This window comes from Rhodamnia argentea, chromosome 9 (assembly GCF_020921035.1).
Source record: "Rhodamnia argentea isolate NSW1041297 chromosome 9, ASM2092103v1, whole genome shotgun sequence".
In the NCBI taxonomy this organism is placed as follows: domain Eukaryota; kingdom Viridiplantae; phylum Streptophyta; class Magnoliopsida; order Myrtales; family Myrtaceae; genus Rhodamnia; species Rhodamnia argentea.
This window is the reverse complement of record NC_063158.1, coordinates 376242-391151: the sequence shown is the minus strand read 5'-3', so window position 1 is coordinate 391151 and position 14910 is coordinate 376242.

Sequence of the window (14910 nt, the reverse complement as noted above, 5' to 3'; positions counted from 1 at the left end):
TCACACGTCAAGAATCGCAAAGAATCAAGAAGTCATAGCCGCTGCAATGATCGCCTCAATGCGTCCTCCGGACGATCGTAGGAGCCGGCGACTTTGAAAATTTGGGCGCTCTCTCGCCTCTTTAGAGTGCTTTGAGAAGAGCAGTAAGAAGAAAGAGAGAGGGCGTTGCTACTGTGTGTCGCGGGATGAGAAGCTCGCGCATTTTTACTGGGTGATGTGAGGGAGGTGGAAGCGACCCGAGTGGCCCGATTGGCTGGTGCTGATGGACCGGTAGAGGCTCTTTGGCTCTGGCCGCCTGGCGGGGAGTCGCGCCGTGTGGGCGGTGGGGACGTCGAAGGGCTTGTCGTAGTGTAGGGCACAGGAGACGGAGGCCACAACATTCCACTGCACCGATGTGTTCCAGAGGACCAAGGTGTTTCGATGGAGCCATGATGGCCGGCGGCAGCGCCAGAGGGGAGGGGAGGGGGATGCGGGACTGGTGGCAGTGTATTGGCGGTGGCGCTGGCGCTGGCGACGGAGAGGGAAGAGAAGAGGAAAGAGAGAAGAAAAAGAAAATATAAAGAGAAAAAATAAAACAACAATTATGGACTAAATTGCCCTTTGTCCATGCCCTTTTTTGAAATAATTTAAACATTTTATGCCTTTATTTAAAATAATGTTCACTTCATGCCCTTATTTGAGAATTGAAGGCACTTGGAGCCTTTTTTTTGGAATTTGCCCTTTAAAGAATGAAAATAGGTAAATAAATTGAATAATTATGAATTTTAAAGAATGGATGTTGTTTGTTTTTAAGCGAATAAATTATAAAGTTAATAGCACAAAAAGTTATAAATTGATGCAAATGTGACATATTTATCTCTAAAGTAATTTTTGAGCCACCAAAAAAGTCAAACCGATACATCCGTGATAAACTTACCTCAAAATAATTTTTTCGTCGTAAAAAATTTCAAACCGATACACGCGTGGCCTATTTCTCCTGCGTTAGCTTCCGTCAAATTATACCACGAAATTGCTAAGCTGGATGATCTAATTTAAAAAGGTTAGTAATACTGAAAACCCCAATCGGTATCATTTGAACATATTTATTTGCCTCTCATATTATTTTTTCAATCCACAAAATTCTCTCAAGTGATACAGTTGTCCCGAATTTTACCCTTTGTTACAATTCTATCCAACATAACTATCAAAGTATCCTACATGACAATTGCCAATGGGGGAAATGGCATTGGCATGGCATGTCAATGTGGCATTCAAAAAAATAACAATTAAATGTACAAACTAAAATTTGAAATGGTGTTGGCCAAAATATTGAAAAGTAAGCACAAGTGGTGTGAAAATTGAGAAATGAGAGCGTGCTAAAATCTGGGGTTTAAATCTTGAAAATTAAGTTTTGAACCAAATTACACTAAAAAAGGCTTCTATCTAGTTGGCATTTGTTCGTAGTGACAAGCTCACCAATGTCAAGTAGTCCTCTCCAAATGTCGGTATGAGGCTCCAGTGCACATTGATCTGGGCTAATGCACATTGGTCTAGTGAGGATGATGCGACATCAAATTCGTCGGTAACTCTTCGATTCTTCTTGCTCAGTGAAAATGAAAAAAAAAAAACCAAAATGGAATTTCATTCTAAATATTCACAATTATCTTTGTCCATTACCAAAGTGTAGACATATGAGCCTAAGGTTCAATCTTGATGTGATCCTACTGATGTAGGGAAAAGTCTCCAGTTTCTCCTCCAGGAATCATCACCAGAGTCAAGAATCTTATGCAAGTACCATGGTCCAACAAAATCCTCATACGAGGATGGACTGTGACACGAATCAACCGACCATGTCATGATGCATTCAACGAATCAATTCATGGTCGGACGCAAGGATCAACCAGCATTGATCCAACTTGGATGAGCATGATCTAAGATGGCCAAGCAGCACATGAATTGCTGCATAATGCAGTGGATGAACGGAATGAATCATTTCATGATGCATAACTTGTGCGGAGTAAGTTAGTGCATTGACCAGCAGCTGAACCGCACCATGCAATGAACGACTGATTAAATGAGAGGGCAGACGAAGAGGCACAGCGACCGTTCGACTCCCATTGCCATCTAGAACGTCCATGGGGTAGTCCACACAATGATTCAGCTATGGAGGAGCCGAAGAGACTCACAAAGGAATGAACCATGCAGGACGAAAGGGAAAAGTACACTAGAAGTGCCATAACTTTTATTCGGTGTTCACTTGAGTGTTATAACTTTTAAAACGTTCACTTAAGTGCTATAACTTTTAAAAATCGTTTACTTGAGTGCTATGTTGACGTGGCAGCCGGAAAAGCTTACGTGGCAGCCGGAAGCTGACATGGCACGCCGGAAAGCTGACGTGACTCGCCGGAAAGCTGACGTGACACTCCAAAAAGATGACGTGACACCTCGGAAAAGTTACTGTAGCACTCAAGTGAACGATTTTTTAAAGTTATGGCACTTAAGTAAACGTTTTGAAAGTTATGGCACTCAAGTGAACGCCGTACACAAGTTATGGCACTCATGGTGTACTTATCCCCAGAACAAAGCATGGGGAACTCAAACAAGCATACAAGGGGAATAAGACAAACAAAAAAAGACGAAACAGAGGAGCCCAAGGGCCATACGAAAATCTGCTCTTGTATTATAAATGGGGGTGAATCCCCATATTATAAACCACATTGTACATATCAAACATCAAGCAATAGAGTGCATTCTCTCCTCCGGATCTCTCTCTCTTGGTTCCCACTCTCCCTCTCTACCTTCGAGCATTGTGAACGAGTGAACGATCCTTAGACCAAGACTTGATTCAGGCACAACACACATCCATATAGCCTGAGTCACCGCATGATCATAGTTTGAATGCCGCCTTGTGACACAAGTCTTCTTATCATTTCTTGTATCGTTTTGCCAAACCTTGTTTAAAAGCATAACCATTTCCCAACATTATCCTAAAACAATTGCAACCAACCTTACTTGTACTTTAGCATAGCTTCATGGAGATGCTCCTAATCGTTTGAAGTTACTAAACTTAGCCATGTTTCCATTTCTCTTCTTCTGCGTCTATCTCGCATCGTATTCGGATATAAGCTATGGTTTGCATATTACGACCATAAATTGTGTTAATGATTTTTCCTATGCCTATAAACTGATTTTTTGATGGGGTTCAAGTGATTATATACTTTCTTTCATGGCTCTTATTTATGACATGCTTAGAATTTGTGACACCGACAAGCCTTGTCTTCACTTAGTTTACAATATGTGGGATTCAATGATTAGAGCTCTATATGCGCAAGAAGTGAAATGGCTAGATGAGAAGTCTACATTATATGAAGTGGTTCATACAATTCTTGTGGATCGTTGGACTAGGAACAACACTCCACTTCATTGCTGGACATGTACCTTGAATACTAGGTAAAAACTCTAAAATTGTAAGAGATTATTACTTTATTAATTGACATCTTTTCTTTGACATGGAAATATAATATTCCTATTATTATTATTATTATTATTATTATTATTATTATTATTATTATTTTCTACTTTTATTTTATAGGTACTATATTGATCAATGGTTCAATGAAGATCCTTCTCAAGTCTCTCTATACAAGTATTAGCAGACCAATCAAGAAAGACTAAAATGCCTTAGAAAATACTTTCCAAACTTGGATGAGGGCAACAAGGTGAGTTTGGAACAAGTAGATTTTGGGTGAAAAAGTGGGGATTTTAGAGAATTTGATTCCATTCAAAATCGGTATTCTATGGATCCTACAGCTTGGTGAGTTATTCATGGGGCATATTCACCTATGCTTCAAAGCATAGCTGTAAAGCTTCTTGCACGACCCTTGTGCACTCGGTGATAAGAATAAGATGACCCCTAAACATGCGGAAAATTTGGTTTTCATTCACAACAACCTTCGTCTCTCTCTCTCTCTCTCTCTCTCTCTCTCTCTCTCTATATATATATATATATATATATATATATACATACATACATACTTATAAAACCCACAATTTGCAAAAGGAGACACCAAGATATGGAATATTGGTGGACATACATTTGATACGTTTAAAGATGTTGGAGAGTTAGAAGTTGTGGGTCTTTCACTTGATGAGGCAAAGATGGAGTCTGTTATTTTTTTAGAAGAAGTAGATATGTAGATATAGATGTAGATGAATGACTTCTTGTTATATTTCACGGTGAAATGTATATTGTTTCTTTTTGTTGGACTTAATATTGAATGTTAAATGTAATGGCGGACTATGGATTGATTGTTTTTTTCTTCTTCAAGTTTTATGGATTAATAGAATGGACTGTGGTTGAATTTGTCAATACAAAACTATGAATGATACTAACAAATGGTGGATTAATACTTTTAGTATGAACTCATTCTAGACTCTTTTTCTATTATTTATTTATTTGTGGATATCAATCAAATTAACTTGATTGAAATAATCATAAAAATGATAATTTCTCATGTATATATAAAAATATACATGCAGAATTCTCTATTTTTTTTTTATAAATGACGTGTCGTGTCGCATGTCGCATGTCGGTGTTAGTGCTGCTTAGAGTGCAAGAACTACACCAGTAGTTGTGTGTGATAATGCAATTTGTAGCCTAGTGTATTGCTTCAGAACCTGGGTTGGGAGTGTTTTAGAACCTAGCACTTAAGTGATCACCTTAAGAACTTTGTACAGTACGAGTGATCACTTTTTAACCACGATTGGGAGTTAAGTGATCACTTTCAACAAAAGTTGGCACTTAAATTATCCATATTTACAAGTTTTTGCACTGAAATAATCACACGTGAACTTGTTAACACTCCTTCATTTGGCTAGCGTTTTGCAGCAAAATTTGCACCAAACCAGCAAACCATAACCAACAAACTTTGCGTCAAACCATTGCCAGCACATCTTTAGCAAAAACTCAGCAATGCAAGATTTAGAATGCATAAATAAGCGAGATAACTTGTAAGTTCTCACAACCAATGAATTTGAACCTTCCATTTACTACCATAGATTGCAGCAAACCTCTTGTTCCATACAAAAATTGCAGCAAACCAACAACATTGCACAAAAATGTTACAATTACCCAATAATAGTACATATTCCACTGATCTTCAACGGGAAAAGTACACTTTAGTGCCAATAGTTGTGTATTGAAATCACTTTAGTGCCAAAAGTTTCATTCCGATCACTTAAGTGCCAAATTTTTGAAAAAAAAAAGGATCGTTTTAGTGCCAAGTCCGATTTGGTCCTCTCGAAAATCGATATGGCATTATTTTACTAATATTTCAAGCCGACGTGACTACGGCGAGATCCAATCAGCAATTAAAAAAGGAAAAAATTAAAAAATATATATTAAAAATAAAAATACAAACTTAATTAGTTTACAAAAATAAATGAAAATCTAAAATTTGGAAAAAAAATCAAAAAATACAAATTTTATTTAAAATAAACTAAAAATTCAATTATAAAATTAACAAAATAACGTAAAAAACTAAAAAAAAAACAAATGAAGTTGCAGGGCGGCAATGGCTACAACCGTTGCCGGTAATGGCCGGCAAGGGGCTCGCAACCCTCGACGGCTGGCGGCGAGGGCCTACAAGCCCTCACCCGGATCCGACGAGGATCGCCGGGTCTCGCCGAGGGCTGCTACTAGCGTGGCCACCCTTGCCTGCTGCATGCGGGGGTCGTTGGCCCCTAGCCAAGGCTCAACAACCTCCACCGGCCATGCCCCACCACCGCTGGCCATTGTCGGCGATGGTAGGGGTGTCGGCGGCAAGGGCTTGTGAAAGCCCTTGCCACTCGCTTACAAGCCCTCGCCGCCTGCTAAGTTTTTTTTTTTTTTTTTAAGATTTTTTGTTAAATTTTAAGCTTATTTTTAATTTTATTTTATATACAATTTGTATTTTAAATGAATTTATTTTTAGAAAATTTTTTAAATTTGATTTTGATTTATTTTAATTTATTTTAGAGTGTAGAAGTCCATGTGGCAGCCCATGTGGACTTATTATTATTTTAATTGTCATTTTACATTAAAAAACTAATTATTAATGATACGTGGTAATTTTGGCCAGAAAATTTCGCCGGAGGCATCAAAGTGATCCTTTTGTCTCCGACTTGGCACTAAAGTGATCCGATTGAAACTTTTCGCACCAAAGTGATCTATGTACACAATTTTTGGCACTAAAAGTGTACTTTTCCCGATCTTCAACTATGGTAGATTGACAAACTTTTTCTCGTCACTCACTTTACATTTGACCATAAAATAGGCTACACAAGGAAACAACAACGCAATCAACGCTCGATAATAGTTTCTTTCAATTTTTATTGTTGAAACTTCTTTCTTCAAATGATGGCCAGAGATGCTAAAGACTTCATTTCAGCTTGCATTGAGTAGACATCCTCCAACTCGTCAATCATTGTAGGTAGAGGTTGATATCACCCTTCAAGTAGCTCCAATATCACCTCTGTCGCTCGATTGGGAAATTTCCAATTGACCTATTCGAAGTATTTGCACTTCGAGCATTTCTATACCTTACACGTCCATGGAATCTTCTCCTCGGATTTAACCGAGTCCAAGATGTTCTTCTTGGACTCGGTAACCTGTAATAACAATAACACTCACCTTCTTCTTCGCTTTGTTGAAACGAATTTGAGCCGTTGCTGAAACTCCTGCCTCAATTTGCTCATTTCAAGTTGTCAATTTTGGGGGCAAACCAAAATAGGGTGTGGTTTTGGGTTCAATAACCAGTTAGGTTTCAAATTAGGGATTCTCTTACAATTGGGCGATTTAGGGTTCTTATTTGGTGAGAGACATACAACAATGTCGTTTATGCTTTAGATGCCGACTGGATCCTCTAGCAAGCCACTTCGGCTTAACATATTAATAAAATAATGTCACGTCAAGTTTTTCGACTAAGCAGACCAAAGTTGGCGCTGAAAAGATCATTCTTAAAAAAAATTGGCACCGAGGTGAGCCAAAAAAAAATTGGCACTAAAGTGAGTGTGCACACAATTTTTGACACTTCTGGTATATTCTCTCGTCGATAGAGGAAAACACATAAAGTCGTTCCATTGAGTGCTAAGAGCAAGCAAGAAAAGATCATTTCTACATGACATGTCGATTGATGTCAAATTAATTGCATACAGCACTATCACGGTCTTTCTTTCATGAGGTGAACCACTAAAAGGGAAAGCTAATGAATTGTTAAGCCAAAGATTAAGCACGGAGTCTTCGAAACACACACCAATCGTAACTTTGGGGTTTTGATTTAATCTATTTGTCATGTAATTCAATTCAATTAGGAGTCCCACTGATCTTTTAGGGTCAATTAAAAATTCAAGTATAGTGTGGGTGAATACTTTACTTCTGAGAACTAGATATATCATAAATATGATGACTTGGTCACACTAAATAAGTATATAACCCCCTTTCGGTACCTTTTCTCTTATTTCAAAATTTTTTTGCAGACAATCGTGATTAACTCTAACCATGAACCACCAACATGTGATGGGTGTTCATGCGGGCACGCAATACATAATGTAACACTCAATAAATTCAAATAATAAATAAATTGCTAGAAATAACGCAAAGAACTCAACGTCCCAAGCAAAGCAAAAGCTGTATTCTATGTTATGAAGGAAGGACCATGAATGATCATGGACTATTACCTTATAGTTCATCAATGGAAACCCAACTTCGACCCAGAAAGTGCTACCATGAAGCGAGTAAGCGTATGGGTAAGGTTTCCTGGACTCTCTATGGAAGACTATGATGAAGACTTTCTCTTGAAGGGATAAGTACATTATTAGTGCCATAACTTTTGTATGGCGTTCACTTGAGTGCCATAACTTTCAAAACGTTCACTTAAGTGTCATAACTTTAAAAAATCGTTCACTTGAGTGTCATCGTTGACGTAGACGCCGGAAAACTGATGTAATATGCCGGAAAAGTTGATGTGGCATGTTGGAAAAACTGACGTGGACGTCAGAAAAGTTGACATAGCACTCAAGTGAATGATTTTTTAAAGTTATGGCACTCAAGTGAACGTTTTGAAAGTTATGGCACTCAAGTGAATGCCGTACATAAGTTATGGCACTCACAGTGTACTTATCTCTTCTCTTGAATCTTGGAAGTCAAATAGGTAAAGTCATGAGGGTAGATGCTACAACTGCGCCGGCATCTAGAGGTTTATATGCTCGAATGTATGGATCTCACACAACCCTTCTTATCGAAGTCTCGTTTGAGACAGTCCAACACACCAAGTCTCTTCTAAATGTTAACTAAACAATATATATATATATATGATCTAAACATGATTCATAAATGTAATATTAATTTATACGTTTTGGAAATGTTTAATGAAAATTAAATTATACACAAATGCAATTTTAATCTAAATTCTATCTACGTGATCCTACTTTAACTAATGAAATGTGACATGCAATCTATTTGCAACCTAATTCTAATGACGAATAAAATTATTCACAACTAATATAACATGACATGGAAATTATGATGACGTGGAATTGATGACATGATAATCTAATGACATGGCAATGACAAAGATATGGCAATAATGACATGACAAATTATGTGGATAAGTACATTATGAGTGCCATAACTTGTGTACGAGTGTTCACTTGAATGCCATAACTTTAAAAAATTATTCACTTGAGTGCAATGTCAATTTTTCCGGCATTCCACGTCAGCTTTTCTAGTGTGCCACGTCAACTTTCCAGCATACCACGTCAGCTTTTCAGCGTCCACGTCAATAATGACGCTCAAGTGAATGATTTTAAAAAGTTACGGCACTTAAGTGAACGTTTTGAAAGTTATGGCACTCAAATGAACGCCGTACAAAAGTTATGGCACTAATAGTGTACTTATCCCCAAATTATGATTACATGGCAATGATGAAACTACTTCTATATGAAATGTGCATCTAATTTTGGTGATTGTCTTTGTGATTTTCTTTTAAAGCTAACATAGAAAACTGCCTAAAATATGTGATTACCTAATTTAAATTATATCTTATCCTAAATTAGGTAATTTCCTCATTAACTACACGGTTCCTAGATATGCAATTCTAAACTAGAAAACTAATATAAATGCCATATATCCTAACATTTGCAATGCAACAATTTTTTATATTTTTCAAGATAGGGAAGTTTCATAAATTGATAGTATACTATACTCGAGCTCAAATAAATAAAAAAATTCCTCATTCAAGATTGGAAATAATGATAATAAGGGATCTGATCTTAAGGCTTAAAAATAAAACCCTTGACTATTATGCACGACTTAAAAAGGAAATTTCCTACTTAGGGGCACGCCTAAAAATTCAATCCAAATCAAGCTAAAATTGGTAATAATTTAAAATAGGCAAGTAAATATTTAAATAGAGCACGGAGCAAGAATTACCTATATGGAACTTTGATCCAAAAAACGGCCGGGGTGTTCTCGGCGAAATGCGTGGACTTGCTGAAAGACCTGTAAAACAAAAAGTGTAGCTCGGCTAGGAACTGAGCAGGCTTGGAGTGTCGCTGGGAGTGTTTGGCGAACGTCCGTTGAAGCTCCTAATGAGCCGGGAAACCCAAAAGTTGCTGTGGTTAATCGGAAAGACACAGCCATGGTGATCAAGCGGAAAGCCTGCAAAATCAAAGTCAAGTGCAGCAATATTGGCAAGGAAATTGCTGTGGGAAAAACTGCTGGGGGTGTTTGAGTGGTGCTAGTGGAGCACGACATCGAGAAGTCGAGCCAAGTGCCGACATTGGAACATTGGAGATTGCAGGGGGTCGGTTTTGAAGTCCGCAGGAGATGCCATTGTAGGCATTGGTGAAGTTCATGGATGGGGACTGGGCTCTAAGGTGCTGAACCGCGGCCCACGAGGACGCCGAACACCGAAGAACAGCAAATGGGAGAAAACCAAAAGAATAAAAGAAGAGGACGAGAGGTGGCTTTCAATATCTATTAACGATCACCACACAACACCCTATTTATAGGTTTAAAACACACTCGATCTACACTAGATACAAACAGATGATGTATATACATAGCATTTACTACGCATAAAAAAACTTGAAACGCTCAACTAATAAAGATAGGTCTCGGACAACGACATGCATCTGGAGTTGATATACATGAATTGGTTTAATTTCAACACTCCCAAACCAAATTCTCTCGGATCATTCCAAGTAAACTTGAATTCACACTTCAATTGAGAGGTTTTGTAAAAATATCCGACTTGATCACGCTTTATGCACAACGATTTGTTGGGACTTGTTCTGAATAAAATGATATCGAACATCGATATGTTTGCCCTCTCATGAAAAACTGGATTCTTTGCCAAAGCAATTCAAACATTATCAACAAAATTTATTGCATCCTCTCATATGGATTTCTTACAACTTCTCAACCATACGCATGACACACACACGATGATGCAGCAACATACCTCACATGTGAAGGCTTCGATGACCATGTAAAACGAAAAACAAAACCCGTACTCTTTGTCAAACACACTATCGAATAACCCAGTTGAAATAGTTGGCGATAATAATACAAGCCAAGAGAGATAGTACCTTGATGTACCTAAGATCTCTCTACTTTAAGATAGATGTCTCGGATTCTCCATATACGACTCACAATCCGACCGTACAGATAGTCAGTACAGATACCTCAAGCTTCCAATCAAGCTCTATAATATGTCGAATCAACAGACACCTTCATCGAACCCGCAACAATCCATTGGATATAACAAGTCAATTTTCATGTTGAATTCCAATTTTTTAACATATCCTTTTCGGGAAATAAAATCCATCGCATTTTGCTTTACTTGATACCAAAATAATTCAAGACCATTACGCATCCAAACCTTCACCATAAAGGTCGACAACAAACAAATCATCAACGTATAAACATCTAATAAAACACACCTTCTAAGAGAGACATGTTGTAGGACATCGAAGCCATTTGCCTTGAAATAAGCATCGATAGCCAGGCTCTGGAGCTGCTTACCATACAAAGCTTTCTTCAATCTACTTGTCTTCATGACTTTACAACAAACCCAAGTGGTTGTTACATAAATTTCTCAAGAACACCATTCAGAATGATTGACATCCATTGATATAGGGCCACTTTGAGCATGAAATCATAGTAATGTTTCCATTCTAAGACAAAAACCGCAGTGATCCGTTGAGCCCTGCCAGTGGCCTTATAACGTGACTTCTCCTTCTCGTTCTTCTGGCCTTAACACCCATTACATGATCGCCTTTGTCCTCGAAGATCGCGAGTTCCATGTTTGATTCTTTGATGGCTATTTCTTCAACCATGGCTTTTCTCCATTTTCTCTTTAGCACAAAAAAGTGGTTCACAATATGAAAAGATGGAGTTCTTGTGGTTTCATAAAGTTGAAATCTTCGATTGGTCTATTGGTTCATCAACACCATTTGAAGAAGTTGACGATGATGAACTTGGACTTGAAAATGATGTTGGAAAGGAAGATGAAGGATTCGATGAGTTGTCTTCTATTTCGACAGAGTCACGCCCCATTTCGACAGAATCACTACGAGCGGATTCGACGACTTGTCGATTATCTTCCCACAAAGCATCTTCATCGAACTTCACATCTCTGCTTACATAAACTTTCAAAGTAACAGGATCAAACAATTTGTAAGCTTTCGATGAGGAATCATACCCGATAAAAATTAGCTTCTTGCTCTTGTCTTCTAGCTTCGATCTTTACGTCGGGTATGTGAGCATAAGCAATGCTCTCGAAAATTCTCAATGTTTTCCCCTGGTCCAGCTTCTTCGAGTAACACCATCGAGTCCTTGCGCGGGACATCGATTTGCAGATAAATTGCACATCCGATCAAGCTCCTTCGACAAATTTTTGCCTTTCAACATACTACGAACCATGTAGAATGGTTTGTTCTTTGCTCACCATTTGTTGTGGGAGTACGGCGCCGTTAAGAACGTCGAATACCATGGTAATCAAATTGATTGAATTCTCCAGAAGTAAATTCTCCTCCACGATCGGTTCTAAAGACTTGATAAAATAACTACTCTCCTTTTCAACCATTTTCTTGAAGTGCTTAAACATATCAAACACTTCAGATTTTCTTTCAAGAAAAACACCCAAGTCTTCAGTAAAATCATCAATAAACGTAACAAAGTATCGATGATTACCGTATGACGAGGAGTGATCGGACCACATACATCGAATGAATCAACTCCGGTGGCTTCTTCGCCGACAACTCCTTCGGAAAGCTTCGGAATGCTTGCCAATAACACACCCTTCACATAATTGATCGGGATGATCAATATGCGGTAAGCCATACACCATCTTCTTGCAGAGAGCATATTGAGTCCACGAAATTGAGATGGCCGAACCTCAAATGCCATAGCCACGAAGGATTGTCTACACATGCTTGGAGGCATGTAGACATTTCATCTTTGATGTTCGGGGTGAACATCCTATTCTTCGACATCTTCACGGATGCAATTAATCTATTATTTTGATCTCTTAGCACAAGACTAAGATCTCTCATGTCACGAGAATATCCTTTCTCAAGCGTCCCAAACTCAAAATATTGCTCGACATCTTCGGCACATAATACACGTTAGTAATAAACCGACGTGTTCCATTCTTCAGATGAATTAGAATCGTAGCTTTCCCTTCGACGAGAATTTTGGAATTATCACCGAAAGAGACTTTTCCTTTCTTGTCTCATCCATTTACAATATCTCCTTTCGACCCACATGTGGTTACTTGCTCCAGTGTCCAAGTACCACGTATCATTTTTCATCAGCATTTTCTTTAAATGCCAGCATAAGAACTGATCACCATCATTCACCAAGTTTGCCTTTCATCGCTCCACTACTTTCTTTATGCCAACAATCGAAGCATAATGACCCAGTTTATTGCAATGATAACAACGGATTTTAGATTTATCATACCGTTGACCTCTCGAATTTCTCCCTCTTCCACGAACAAAACTTTGATTCCGGTAGCCACCTTCTCTGCGAGCAAATTCCCCTCTGCTTCGTCCACGACCTCTTCCATGAAAGTGACCACGACCTCGATCTTGATTAGTGCTTCGGGCTTGCACAGGTTCTCGTCTTTGTTCCTTCTCATCTCGGATCGACAACCGAGTTTGGAGTACTTCTTCCACCGGCTCAGATTTGTTTCTTTTCGGTCTTTCTTCATGGGCTTGTAACGAACCCATGAGCTCATCGACCGTCATAGAATCAACATCTTTTGATTCCTCAATAGCGACAACGATATGGTCGAACTTCTTATCCAATGACCGCAGGATTTTTCGACAACACGAACATCGGAACATCTTCGCCATTCCTTTTCATCCGATTCACAATAGCTAAAACTCTTGTGAAATAATTAGAAATCGACTCGAGATTCTTTCATACGAATTACCTCGAATTCGCCTCTCAAAGTTTGAAGACGAATCTTCTTTACTTTCTCAACACCTTGGTGTGTGGTTTGAAGAATCTCCCATGCCTCCTTCGATGTAGTAGCATTCGAGACTTTTGAACATGGAATCATCCAAGGCTTGAAAGATGATTGACAACGCAAGTTGATCTTTCGAAGCTTCTCCAACGCATTCCTCGAGTTTGAGTTAACGCAACATCTTCATCGGCTTATCATAGCCATTGTTGACGAGATCCCACACACTATGAGCGCAGTATGGCTTTCATTCGGAAGCCCACTTGCCATAGTTTTCTTTGGTGAGGACTTGATACTTTCATAATCAGAAACCGTGAAGCTCATACCAATTTGATGGGAGAAATCGACGTGGGCACTCAACAAGCACTCACAAAGGAACTTGTTCACACAAGGAAGAGGAGACGAGAGGTGGCTTTCAATATACTGTATTCACAATCGATTCACCCACCTAAATGGTTACAAGACACCCCTATTTATAGGTTTAAAACACGACTCTTGATCTACACTAGATACATGAACAGTCATGATGTATATACATAGCATTTACTACGCATCGAAATACAAAAAGACTCTTGAAACACTCAACTAATAAAGATAGGTCTCGGTACATGCACAAGCTGGTACATGCATCTTGGAAGTTGATATACATGAATTTGGTTTAATTTCTAACACAGTGAGCAAGGATCAAGATCACCATAGGGAATTGTTGGGCACTGATAGATTGACTGCGCAATCTTCCAGAAGAATCCCTCTTTTTCTCACGTTCTGTGTGTCTTTTGGGAACAACCTTCAACATCCTCTCTCGTGTGTCCTTTCGGCGTTTTTCTGTAATGTGGTAGACGTGAAATCCCCTTGAAGAATCCCTCTTTGTACTCTTTTATATGTGTAAATCTTAGGGTTTCCGCAATATATCACTCAATATCATTCGCCTCCGCTCATTGATTTATACTTGGACGAATGTATATGTTCTTTCCTCCTTGGCTGAACCTATATTCACTTATGTCTCCAAGCTTCCCATCTTGTTTGTCGACCAAATCTTGTTGAATATGTGCTTGGAATCCGATTGTGACACTCTCTTTCGGCCATATGCGTTCTTTCTTTTATAAAGGCCAAATCTATTGTTTGATTCAACCGGGTGCCCACTATCATTTGTTCCAAAGACAATATATTCAGGCCAGCATAGGGAGCTACTACGATGTCATTATTTCTGACCCCATGATTTTTAATTAATGAGTGCTTTATACAAAACACGCGGTGATGGTGTGTGGATCTATAATCGAAAATAACTAACAATAATGTCAGAGGGTCATGAAAGCTTTTCCCGCCAACATATTTGCCATCTCTTTCATGATTTGACTTTTTCATTTAGGAAATTAGCAACTCTCTGCACTAGTCCACTTAGTATGCAATTTTGTGGGCT